Source organism: Pristiophorus japonicus, chromosome 7 (assembly GCF_044704955.1).
Source record: "Pristiophorus japonicus isolate sPriJap1 chromosome 7, sPriJap1.hap1, whole genome shotgun sequence".
Lineage (NCBI taxonomy): Eukaryota > Metazoa > Chordata > Chondrichthyes > Pristiophoridae > Pristiophorus > Pristiophorus japonicus.
The window spans coordinates 21,429,770-21,441,103 of record NC_091983.1 but is presented as its reverse complement, the minus strand read 5'-3'; positions in this window follow the sequence as shown (position 1 = coordinate 21,441,103).

The following is an 11,334-nucleotide window of genomic DNA, read 5'->3' as shown; positions in this document are numbered from 1 at the left end:
CAGCAGCACAGAAGGAGGTCATTTGGCCCATCGTGTCTGTGTCAGCGCTTTGAAAGAGCTATCAAGTTAGTCTCTCTTCCCTGCTCTTTTCCCATAGCTCTACAAATTTGTCCCCTTCAAGTATTTATCCAATTCCCCTTTGAAACTTAGTAATCATTCAGCCCCCACCACCCTTTCTGGCAGTGCACTCCAGATCGTAACCCCTCACACAGTTCCCAGAGGAACACTTCTGACTGAATGACGATATACACCGAAAAACAAGTTAGGATCATTTGTGTGTCATTGTTGCCACCTTTTCGATAAAACCACTTCATCTTGCTTCATCTCCATATTGACCCTCCTGACCTTAGAGGCTTCAAGTATAGCTTCAAATCTTTCGCCTCTCAGCTGCCCTTTTGTTTTACAAGGTGCTTGTCATCATCACCATCATAGGTAGTCCCTCGAAACAAGGATGACTTGCTTCCACGCCAAAAAAGGCTAAGGTCACAGGTGTTCCAATGAAGGACCTAAAATTCCAGGCTGTGAACTGCATTCTGAAAGGTGGAAGATGCCTGTGCGTGGATTTTTTTAACGTGTGGTGGCCGTTGCACACCAGCCACCACACGGGCTTGACAGAGCTAGGTCTTGGTCCAGTGGCAAGGATTACCCAAGACGACTGGAGACCAGCTCTGCTGCATGGACCTAATGCGCATACATATCGCAGTGTGGGCTGGCCCGTGCTGCCCCTGAAACCCTGGCCCCGAACTCACGCCTCTCCTGGGCCCCGATCATGTCCCTCCACAGTCTCTCGCCGCTCCTTTGCCCCAACCTCACCACTAGGCAAGGTGCTAGTTAGTGAACGAGTAGTGAGCATGCTTGTAGCTTCACTTTATGGTCTCAGTTACTGAAGCAAGGGAATCATCTGCTACAGCACCTACTATCCAGTCTTCACCATCAGCAGCCACGCAGAACTGATCTCGAGCTTGTGGTCACCGATATCTCTCTTTTGGCTAAGCACCTTGGCTCAATCATTCACAGCACAGAATCCATCAGTTACTTTGACTTGGTTTGTCTAGAGATCAGTATCATGCCATGAGGAGTTGCCTTGTTACATACAAAATTGATGGACAGGAAAAGACAAACTGGTCCATCAAGCCTGCCCCACATTGAAAGCCTGTTGACAATCATGGTAACTGATCAATGGTCTGAGGTTTCCCAATAACATTAAACAATGCAATTGAGTGCAGTATTAGGAGTAGGCCATTCAGCCCCTCGAGCCTGTTCTACCATTCAGCTGGTTCATGGCTGATCCGTACCTCAACTCCATTTACCCATCTTTGGAAAGCTAAGGTGATACCAAGCTATTCACAGCGAAGTAACCCTTGAAGTCATTGGCCCAGCTGCATAATACAGTTGTGATGTTTGGCACACCTTTGGGCAGTGCTCACCTGGAAGAATCTAAGAAGACACAGATTGAGAGTCAGCCTAACTTTGCTGGCCACTGGAAGTGCTGCACAAATGTTATATGTTGTGCAGAGGTTTTCATGAAGGAAATAGCACAGCTCTGGCAATTCCTCCCTATTAAATCTCAGCCTCCTTAGGTGCATCTTTACTGCTACTGCCAGGTAGCTGTGCCTGACATGGGAGATTGTCTATGTAAAGGTGCAATGACACTAGACAGTGCAATATGTGTGTCACCTAATATTACAGGCAGTCCTTTCCTGCTTTTGCTCTTTCTACATAAGAACATAAGAACATAAGGAATAGGAGCAGGAGAAGGCCATATGGCCCCTCGAGCCTACTCCGCCATTTTATACAATCATGGCTGATCCAATCATGGACTCAGGTCCATCATAGGCAGTCCCATAGAAACATAGAAACATAGAAAATAGGTGCAGGAGTAGGCCATTCGGCCCTTCGAGCCTACACCGCCATTCAATGAGTTCATGGCTGAACGTGCAACCTCAGTACCCCATTCCTGCTTTCTCGCCATACCCCCAGTAGCAAGGACCACATCTAACTCCCTCCCGAACACATCCAGTGAATTGGCCTCAACAACTTTCTGCGGCAGAGAATCCCACAGGTTCACCACTCTCTGGGTGAAGAAGCTTCTCCTCATCTCGGTCCGAAATGGCCCACCCCTCATCCCCAGACTGTGACCCCTGGTTCTGGACCTCCCCAACATTAATAAGAACATAAGAACATAAGAATTAGGAACAGGAGTAGGCCATCTAGCCCCTCGAGCCTGCTCCGCCACCCAACAAGATCACGGCTGATCTGGCCGTGGACTCAGCTCCACTTACCTGCCCGCTCCCCATAACCCTTAATTCCCTTTGGTTAAAAATCTATCTACCTGTGATTTGAATACATTCAATGAGCTAGCCTCAACTGCTTCCTTGGGCAGAGAATTCCACAGATTCACAACCCTCTGGGAGAAGAAATTCCTTCTCAACTCGGTTTTAAATTGGCTCCCCTGTATTTTGAGGCTGTGCCCTCTAGTTCTAGTCTTCCCGACCAGTGGAAACAACCTCTCTGCCTCTATCTTGTCTATCCCCTTCATTATTTTAAATGTTTCTATAAGATCACCTCGGGGGTAAGGATGATTGTTGCTTTCCACAATAAAAATGAGTACTCAGGTGACTGATGAACACATTTTAAGTGGGGGAAGATGCCTGAGCCTGACTTCTTTTAACTACCTCAGGTCCACTTCCCTGCCTGCTCCCCATAACCTCTTATTCCCTTATCAGTTAAGAAACTGTCTATTTCTGTCTTAAATTTATTCAGTGTCCCAGTTTCCACAGCTCCCTGAGGCAGCGAATTCCACAGATTTACAACCCTCTGAGAGAAGAAATTCCTCCTCATCTCAGTTTTAAATGGGCGGCGCCTTATTCAAAGATCATGCCCTCTAGTTCTAGTCTCCCCCATCAGTGGAAACATCCTCTCTGCATCCACCTTGTCAAGCCCCCTCATAATCTTACAGGTTTCGATAAGTTGTGCTTATTCGAGTATTACTGGAGAACTGAATGGGGAGTCAAGAACAAGGGGACATGAAGTTAAAATTAGAGCTGAGACATTTCAGGAGGATATCAGGAAGCACTTTTCCACACACAGGGTGGTAGAAATCTGAAACTCTCTTCCACAGAAGACTGTGGGGCCCAAATTGCCCCGCGTTGGGTTTGGAGCGCATAATTCGAATTGGTTGGTTTTTTGGTACCAGCGCAAGACGTTTCAGCCCTTGTGCAGAATTGGCCTCTTTGAGGAAAATAAATGTTTACTGCGCTAACGGATCTTTTGCGCGGTGCTTGCGCTGCGCTGAAGACGCCAATGTGACACGGACGTGCGCGTCAGGCTGACGCATCACAACGTCGCTGCTGCAAACTCTGCAGCCTCTTTAGTGGTGCCCACCAGGGAGGGTGTCGGTCGGGCCAGCAGCCTGGCACCCAAGTAGGGATGCCGGTCTACATGTTGGCGGCTCGGTCACACCAGCGGCCGCCGTTGTTGGGCCGACTGAAGGGACGGCCATCCGAAAAAAGATGGCAGCCACCACAGCTTCTCGCACCGATAAATTGTCGATGGCCTATCCCCACATCGACCTCGCATCCCGTGGAGCGCAAAGGGGTCGGCGCGCATGGCGATGATGTCATCGCCGAGCGTGTGCGCGCCAGTGCGCTAATCGCGGGGCGCGGCGCACACCATTTTTTGCCGGCGGAGCCCTGGGGGCAATTCCGCACAGGCCGATGTGGTCGCCGGTGCCCACGCGCTAACCCATTAGCATTCCATTAGCGCTAACTGGCCCTGTGCAAAGGGGCAATTTCGGCCCCTGTGGCTGCTGGGACAATTGGAGCATTCAAGATTGAGAACGATAGATTTGTGTTAGGTAAGGATATCAAGGGATATGGAGCAAAAGTGGGGAAATAGATCTGAGGTGCAGATAAGACATGATCTGAACTGAATATGGAGCAGGCTCGAGGGGCTGAAAGGCCTGCTCCTATTCCTTTGTTCCTATGAATGCAGTCATCTTAGTGGATAGAAATCTAGGATGCAGAGACTTTTTTTAGCAAATCTCTTTATATTCAGTGAAGACATCAGCTTTGTCCTTGAAGTTTCTTCCTGAACATCTGTTCCACCTGTTGGTGCTCACACATACTTGTGTTTTGCCCTTTAGCAATGCTGTTCGGATCCGAAAGCATACAGTAAGCAATGCAGACCACTGCTGGCATTATAGCCCTCTCTCAGTGTTAAACACCACAGTCGCTTTGGGATTGATATACTGCTTGGCAATAATGTTAATGTTCATTTCCTGTCATCCATAAAATGGCAGGGCAGGTGGTAAATTCCTTATTTGGTACCAGTTGGTAAATTTCAACATATCGGTAACACACATGTGTCAATGAACTAAAAAAAGCTTGAGCAGTTACTGAGGGGCGGGGGCTCAGAGCAGGAAACGGCAGAATAAATTCCAAATAGTTACAGAGCACACTCAGGAATTATATTTTGAGCAGAACAAACTTAAATCAGTCCAACTGTTAGAATGCTTCACTTATAACATATCAAGCGGATGTATGTGGGGGCATCACACTACTGGTAAGCTCTGTAAAAACCCGAAATAATAAAAAGGAACAAGTTGACCCAATCCGTCAAGAAACCAAGAATGGCCGCTAATCCCCTCAAAAGGTTAGGACAGTTTTAAAAGTACTTCTGGTGAACACGTTTCTCCTGGACCCCTGGTGCATATTACATGTTGTGCAGCACAACCTCTATGCATCACATTGCATTACTGACTGAGGACATTGACCCAAAATAAATAATTTATCTTTTCCCGCTGGCACCAGTCTCTACATCAATACAAGAGCAATACCCGCAATACAAAACAGCACCGTGTGAATGAACAGAAGCTGTTACAGCTGCATCCAGGTGGGTGAACAAGACTCATGCCGTTATGAAGGGCTCATTCTATGTAGAAACTAGACTGATACTGAGGATGTGGTGTATTGTCAGAGGTGGTGTCGTTTGAATGAGACTTGAAAACATGAGGAGTTGAGCCAACATTTAATCCCCAGCTAACACCAAAGAAAAAAACAGCTTAACTGGTCATTTCTCTCACGGTTATTTGCAGGACTTACTGTGCGCAAATTGGCTGCTTTATCTGCCAACATTATAACAGCGACTACACTTCAAAAATACTTCATTGGCTGTGAAGTGCTTTGGGAGGTGCTGAGGTTGTGAAAGGCGCAATAGAAATGTAAGTTCTTCGGTTCTTCAAGTGAGAAGAAGGGAACGTATTTTACTTCAGTAACTAGAGCAGTAGAATGGGCAGATATACATTTATGATCCCCAGCATTGAAGCACTGACCACACTTGATCAGCTCCGCTGGGCAGGCCACATCGTTCGCATGCCAGACACGAGACTCCCAAAGCAAGCGCCCTACTCAGAACTCCTTCATGGCAAACGAGCCAAAGGTGGGCAGAAGAAATATTACAGGGACACCCTCAAAGCATCCCTGAAAAAGTGCAGCATCCCTGGGAGTCCCTGGCCAAAGATCGCCCGAAGTGGAGGAAGTGCATCCGGGAAGGCGCTGAGCACCTCGGGGTCTCATCGCCGAGGGCAAGCAGAAATCAAGCGCAGGCTGCGGAAAGAGCGTGCGGCAAACCTGTCCCACCCTCCCTTACCCTCAACGTCTATCTGTCCCAACTGTGGCAGGGCGTGTGGTTCTTGTATTGGACTGTTCAGCCACCTAAGGACTCATTTTTAATAGTGGAAGCAAGTCTTCCTCTATTCCGAGGGACTGCCAATGATGATGATGATGAATATGATGATGATAAAGCAACGCATGTGCCAGCGTAAACTTCACTGGCTTCCCAGCGGGAAAGAGCATTCGCAGCCTGCCTGGAACTTTCATCCATTCACATTCATGGGCTGGCAATTAGGGACCTGAACCTGTAATTTCTGGACATGCACTTTCAACGAGCACCGCTCCTCGCTGGGGAGCCCGGAAAAGGCCCTTAGAAATAAACAAAGAATACGACGACAAAAAAACAAAACGATCACCCTTCTTTCTGTGCCATATTCTCAGTGCTACGGCAATTCTATTTACAATGTAAGAGATTAAAAAGGAGTATCCTTTTAGACCGCAGGCTAAGAGGTTAAGACTCATGACTGCATTCATTTGGTTCTATATGGGTCTTGCTGCTTTAGGAATCCTAATGCGTTGCAACATTGCCAGCAGGGCAGCAGTATGCACCATTAAAAACCAGATCAAAGCAGGCTCCAGGGGACACGTGTTCACCAGAAGTACTTTTAAAACTCTCTTAACCTTCTGAGGGGATTAGCGGCCATTCTTGGTTTCTTGACGGATTGGGTCAATTTGTTCCTTTTTATTGTTTGGGGTTTTTGCTGTACTGCTGCACCAGTGCCATTCAAGTCAGACTGCCTGCGTAAGCTGTTCTCCCTGACCTCTGGACATGAGCAGACTGCTAGCCTCGTCTCAGCACAACGCACTGCAAAAGGAGCTTCATTCCGCACTTTGTCTCCTGCAGGAAATGCAAGTACCAGCCGCGTGTACATATTGACATTCCCGCTCGGGAAATAACGGCCCCACCACCACCACCCCTTTCTGTACTCCGAGCTCTGGATTCAAATCATGTGGGGAGCATACCAACATTACATAAATAAGGGGAGAACTGCAGAAAACCCCTCATGTCCCAGCAGCACAACATATGCTGGTACAAAGGCCCTAATACCACCATTGTACCCAAAGTGGAATTTCATCGCCATGGATTCTTTCAGCAGCACCCCACACATTCAACTCTTTCCATAACCTTTTGTTCATTTTGTAACATATTTTTCAATTTTTTTTTCCCTCTACCTACTTCTCACTTCCTATTTAAATCATAACATAGCAATGAGTAAAGACCATTGGCCCTGGTTATTATGTTGGTCTCCTCCTTTTCCTCTGGTAGAAACCCCCAAGGAGACAAGTGTGAATAGCCGTTTACCACTCTTTCCATGGGAGATATGGTGGGAGACCAGAAGGACACTCCAAGAATTTCAGGGCCATTACATCCATCTCGCTTTTCCACACTCAAGCCTAATCGGACCATTTTTTAAAATCTCTCCTTTGTTTTCACATCAAGCAGCAGGGAGGGATTCAAATTCCTGGGGTATTGGAACCAGTTCTGGGAAGGCGGGACCAGTACAAACCAGACAGTCTGCACCTGGGCAGGACCGGAACCAATGTCCTAGGGGGAGTGTTTGCTAGTGCTGGTGGGGAGGGTTTAAACTAATATGGCAGGGGGATGGGAACCAATGCAGGGAGACAGAGGGAAACAAAATGGAGACAGAAGCAAAGGACAGAAAGGAGATGAGTAAAAGTGGAGGGCAGAGAAACCCATGGCAAAAAACAAAAAGGGCCAATGTACAGCAAAATTCTAAAGGGTCAAAGTGTAATAAAAAGGCAAGCCTGAAAGCTCGGTGCCTCAATGTGAGGAGTATTCGGAACCCAGGAGAGGGCTCTGAGCTAGTTAGAATGGGTGAGAGCGCAGATGAACAGGACCCCAATAAAGAATGCAAAAGGCAGGAGGCAACAGAGCAGAGTAGCACTGGGGTAAGTGTAAACCACAAGGTGATAGGAAGGGACAATATGTATGAAGATAAAGGGGCTGCAGAAAGGGTCAAAACTAAAAACCATGGTTTAAAAGCTAGTATTAAAACACTCTACCTAAACGCACGCAGCTTTCGAAATAAAGTAAATGAGTTGACGGCACAAACCATTACAAATGGGTATGATTTGGTGGCCATTACAGAAACGTGGTTGCAGGGTGGCCAAGACTGGGAATTAAACATACAGGGGTATCTGAAAATTCGGAAGTATAGACAAGAAGGGAAAGGAGGTGGGGTAGCTCTGTTAATAAAGGATGATACGAGGGCAGTTGTGAGAGATGATATTGGCTCTAATGAACAAAATGTTGAATCATTGTGGGTGGAGATTAGAGATAGTAAGGGGAAAAAGTCACTGGTGGGCGTAGTTTATAGGCCCCCAAATAATAACTTCACGGTGGGGTGGACAATAATCAAAGGAATAATAGAGGCATGTGAAAAAGGAATGGCAGTAATCATGGGGGATTTTAACCTACATATCGATTGGTCAAATCAAATCGCATGGGGTAGCCTGGAGGAGGAATTCATAGAATGCATACGGGATTGTTTCTTAGAACATTATGTTACAGAACCTACAAGGGAGCAAGCTATCTTAGATCTGGTCCTGTGTAATGAGACAGGAATAATAAACGATCTCCTAGTAAAAGATCCTCTCGGAATGAGTGATCACAGTATGGTTGAATTTGTAATACAGATTGAGGGTGAGGAAATAGTGTCTCAAACGAGCGTACTATGCTTAAACAAAGGGGACTACAGTGGGATGAGGGCAGAGTTAGCTAAAGTAGACTGGGAACATAGACTAAACAGTGGCACAATTGAGGAACAGTGGAGAACTTTTAAGGAGCTCTTTCAGAGTGCGCAACAAAAATATATTCCAGTGAAAAAGAAGGGCGGTAAGAGAAGGGATAACCAGCCGTGGATAACCAAGGAAATAAAGGAGAGTATCAAATTAAAAACCAATGTTATAAGGTGGCCAAGGTTAGTGGGAAACTAGAAGATTGGGAAAATTTTGAACGACAGCAAAGTATGACTAAGAAAGCAATAAAAAAAGGAAAGATAGATTACGAAAGTAAACTTGCGCAAAACATAAAAACAGATAGTAAAAGCTTTTACCGATATATAAAAAGGAAAAGAATGATTAAAGTAAATGTTGATCCTTTAGAAGTTGAGGAGGGGGATTTAGTGATGGGAAATGTGGAAATGGCTGAGACGTTAAACAATTATTTTGCTTCGGTCTTCACAGTGAAAGACACAAAAACCATGCCAAAAATTGCTGGTCACAGGAATGTGGGAAGGGAGGACCTTGAGACAATCACTATCACTCGGGTGGTGGTGCTGGACAGGCTAATGGGACTTAAGGTAGACAAGTCCCCTGGTCCTGATGAAATGCATCTCAGGGTATTAAAAGAGATGGCGGAAGTTATAGCAGATGCATTGGTTATAATCTACCAAAATTCTCTGGACTCTGGGAAGGTACCAGTGGATTGGAAAGCAACTAATGTAACGCCTCTGTTTAAAAAAGGGGGCAGACAAAAGGCAGGTAACTGTAGGCCAGTTAGTTTAACATCTACCTCATAGCTTTCCCAGGTTACAAATATAACACCCCCATACAATTCCCACACAAGATACATCACTGCGTCCATTTTAGCAGTTCCATTCTGGATTATAAAGATTTGGATTGGTTTCACTCTTGGGTTAGCTTCTTTCTTCCCCATGCAAACATATGCAGCCGCTGCACTACCTGCATTGCTGATCGTGTAAACTTCTTGAGTTCAGCTAGCAATCGGGGCACAACTTTCTTGAAAATAATTTTCGGAAAAGAATTCGTATTTATATTCGTACATAATTCCGTGGTCAGAAAGAAAGGCTGTGACTCAGTCACCCTGGACTAAAGTTGTGATAGTCAAGTAAAACTAATAGAAAAATGTTTATCACAGCTTATGGTGTACATACACACACAAACTGACAAATACCATACAATGTAAGGGCAACGAGACACGGGGAGTGGGGTGGGGTGGGGAGGGGGGAACAGAAGGACATGTGCTGAATACCTGATATGAAGGAGAAAAGCCATTTTCTGTTGATATTTTTTAATTGAATTTTAGTGTGCTCACAGTACTCCCTGGATAATATCTAATGTGATACATTGTAAATGACTGTGTCACCTCGTAAGATGTGATTCACATTGGTGTAAGGTCATTTCATTACATAGTTAGGCAGTCAATGCACCTTTTCCTTAAATACCGAGCTGAGAGTACACACTAATCCTATAATCACTGAGAGAAGATATATCAATATGAGAGTGCCCAATAATATATCAATACAAAAACATCTATCATATATCAGAAATCAGAAGTAGATATACATTTGTAATTTTTGTCTTTTGAAATAAAATGTGGGCAAAAATATAAATGAACAAATATGTGAAAAGGAATAAATGTAGATTATACATATTGATGAGTTGACTTCCAAAATGCTGTAGTGATCATTCTGTTCTAAATCTACAATAGATTTATTACACATCAGGATAAGTTCCTACTTTGACCAGTGATGCAGACAGGAGTGGTGTCGGAGCTGTACGGTGCTGTTTCTAGCTGTTTCATATATTCGAGGTGGAAGATGAGTGAGCTGATGATTTGAACTAGGAATCAGAATGCCACGAATGTAATGTGCAGAAAGATTGGTTGCTATGAAACGAGTGTAAGGGGAGCACCACATCCTGACCCCTGTGATTACCTCCAGCAAAGCATGAATCCAGTGTGACCTATTTGTTTTCTTCACGTCTGGAAAGAATATGAGCTTAACACCTGTGGAGAGAAATGCGGGAGTGCCGTGTTTGGGGCATTAACTTTTCAAAGTTTAGAAACCTTGGCGGTTGCGCTCCAGGGTGGAAGTGGTGCGCTAACATATGAGGAGAGACTGGATCGACTGGGCCTGTATTCACTGGAGTTTAGAAGGATGAGAGGGGATCTCATAGAAACATATAAAATTCTGACGGGACTGGACAGGTTAGATGCAGGAAGAATGTTCCCGATGTTGGGGAAGTCCAGAACCAGGGGACACAGTCTAAGGATAAAGGGTAAGCCATTTAGGACTGAGATGAGGAGAAACTTCTTCACTCAGAGAGTTGTTAACTTATGGAATTCCCTACCGCAGAGAGTTGTTGATGTCAGTTCATTGGATATATTCAAGAGGGAGTTAGATGTGGCCTTTACGGCTAAAGGGATCAAGGGGTATGGAGAGAAAGCAGGAAAGGAGTACTGAGGTGAATGATCAGCCATGATCTTATTGAATGGTGGTGCAGGTTCGAAGGGCCGAATGGCCTACTCCTGCACCTATTTTCTATGTTTCTATGTTTCTAAATCAGGCGTTCCACTTCCTTCCTGGAGCAATATAGGCAGCAGGCAGGGCGGTGAATGGAGCAGCGATGAACACTGGGCCATGCAGCACTGCCGCGTTCAAAGACTCCTTCCCTCACTTAAAGGAAAGAGCCATTGCTGCAGGCTCCACAATGGCAGCCGCGATCCCGATCAGCTCGGCACTCCAGCTTTTATGCCCACCTGATCAAAGCATTGATATCCTCCTGCAGTCTACAGCTTTCTTCCTCACGATCAACCACTCAGCCAATCTTTGTATCGTCTGCAAATGTCTTTATCAAGCCCCCTACATTTAAGTCTGAATCATTGAAATATAACACA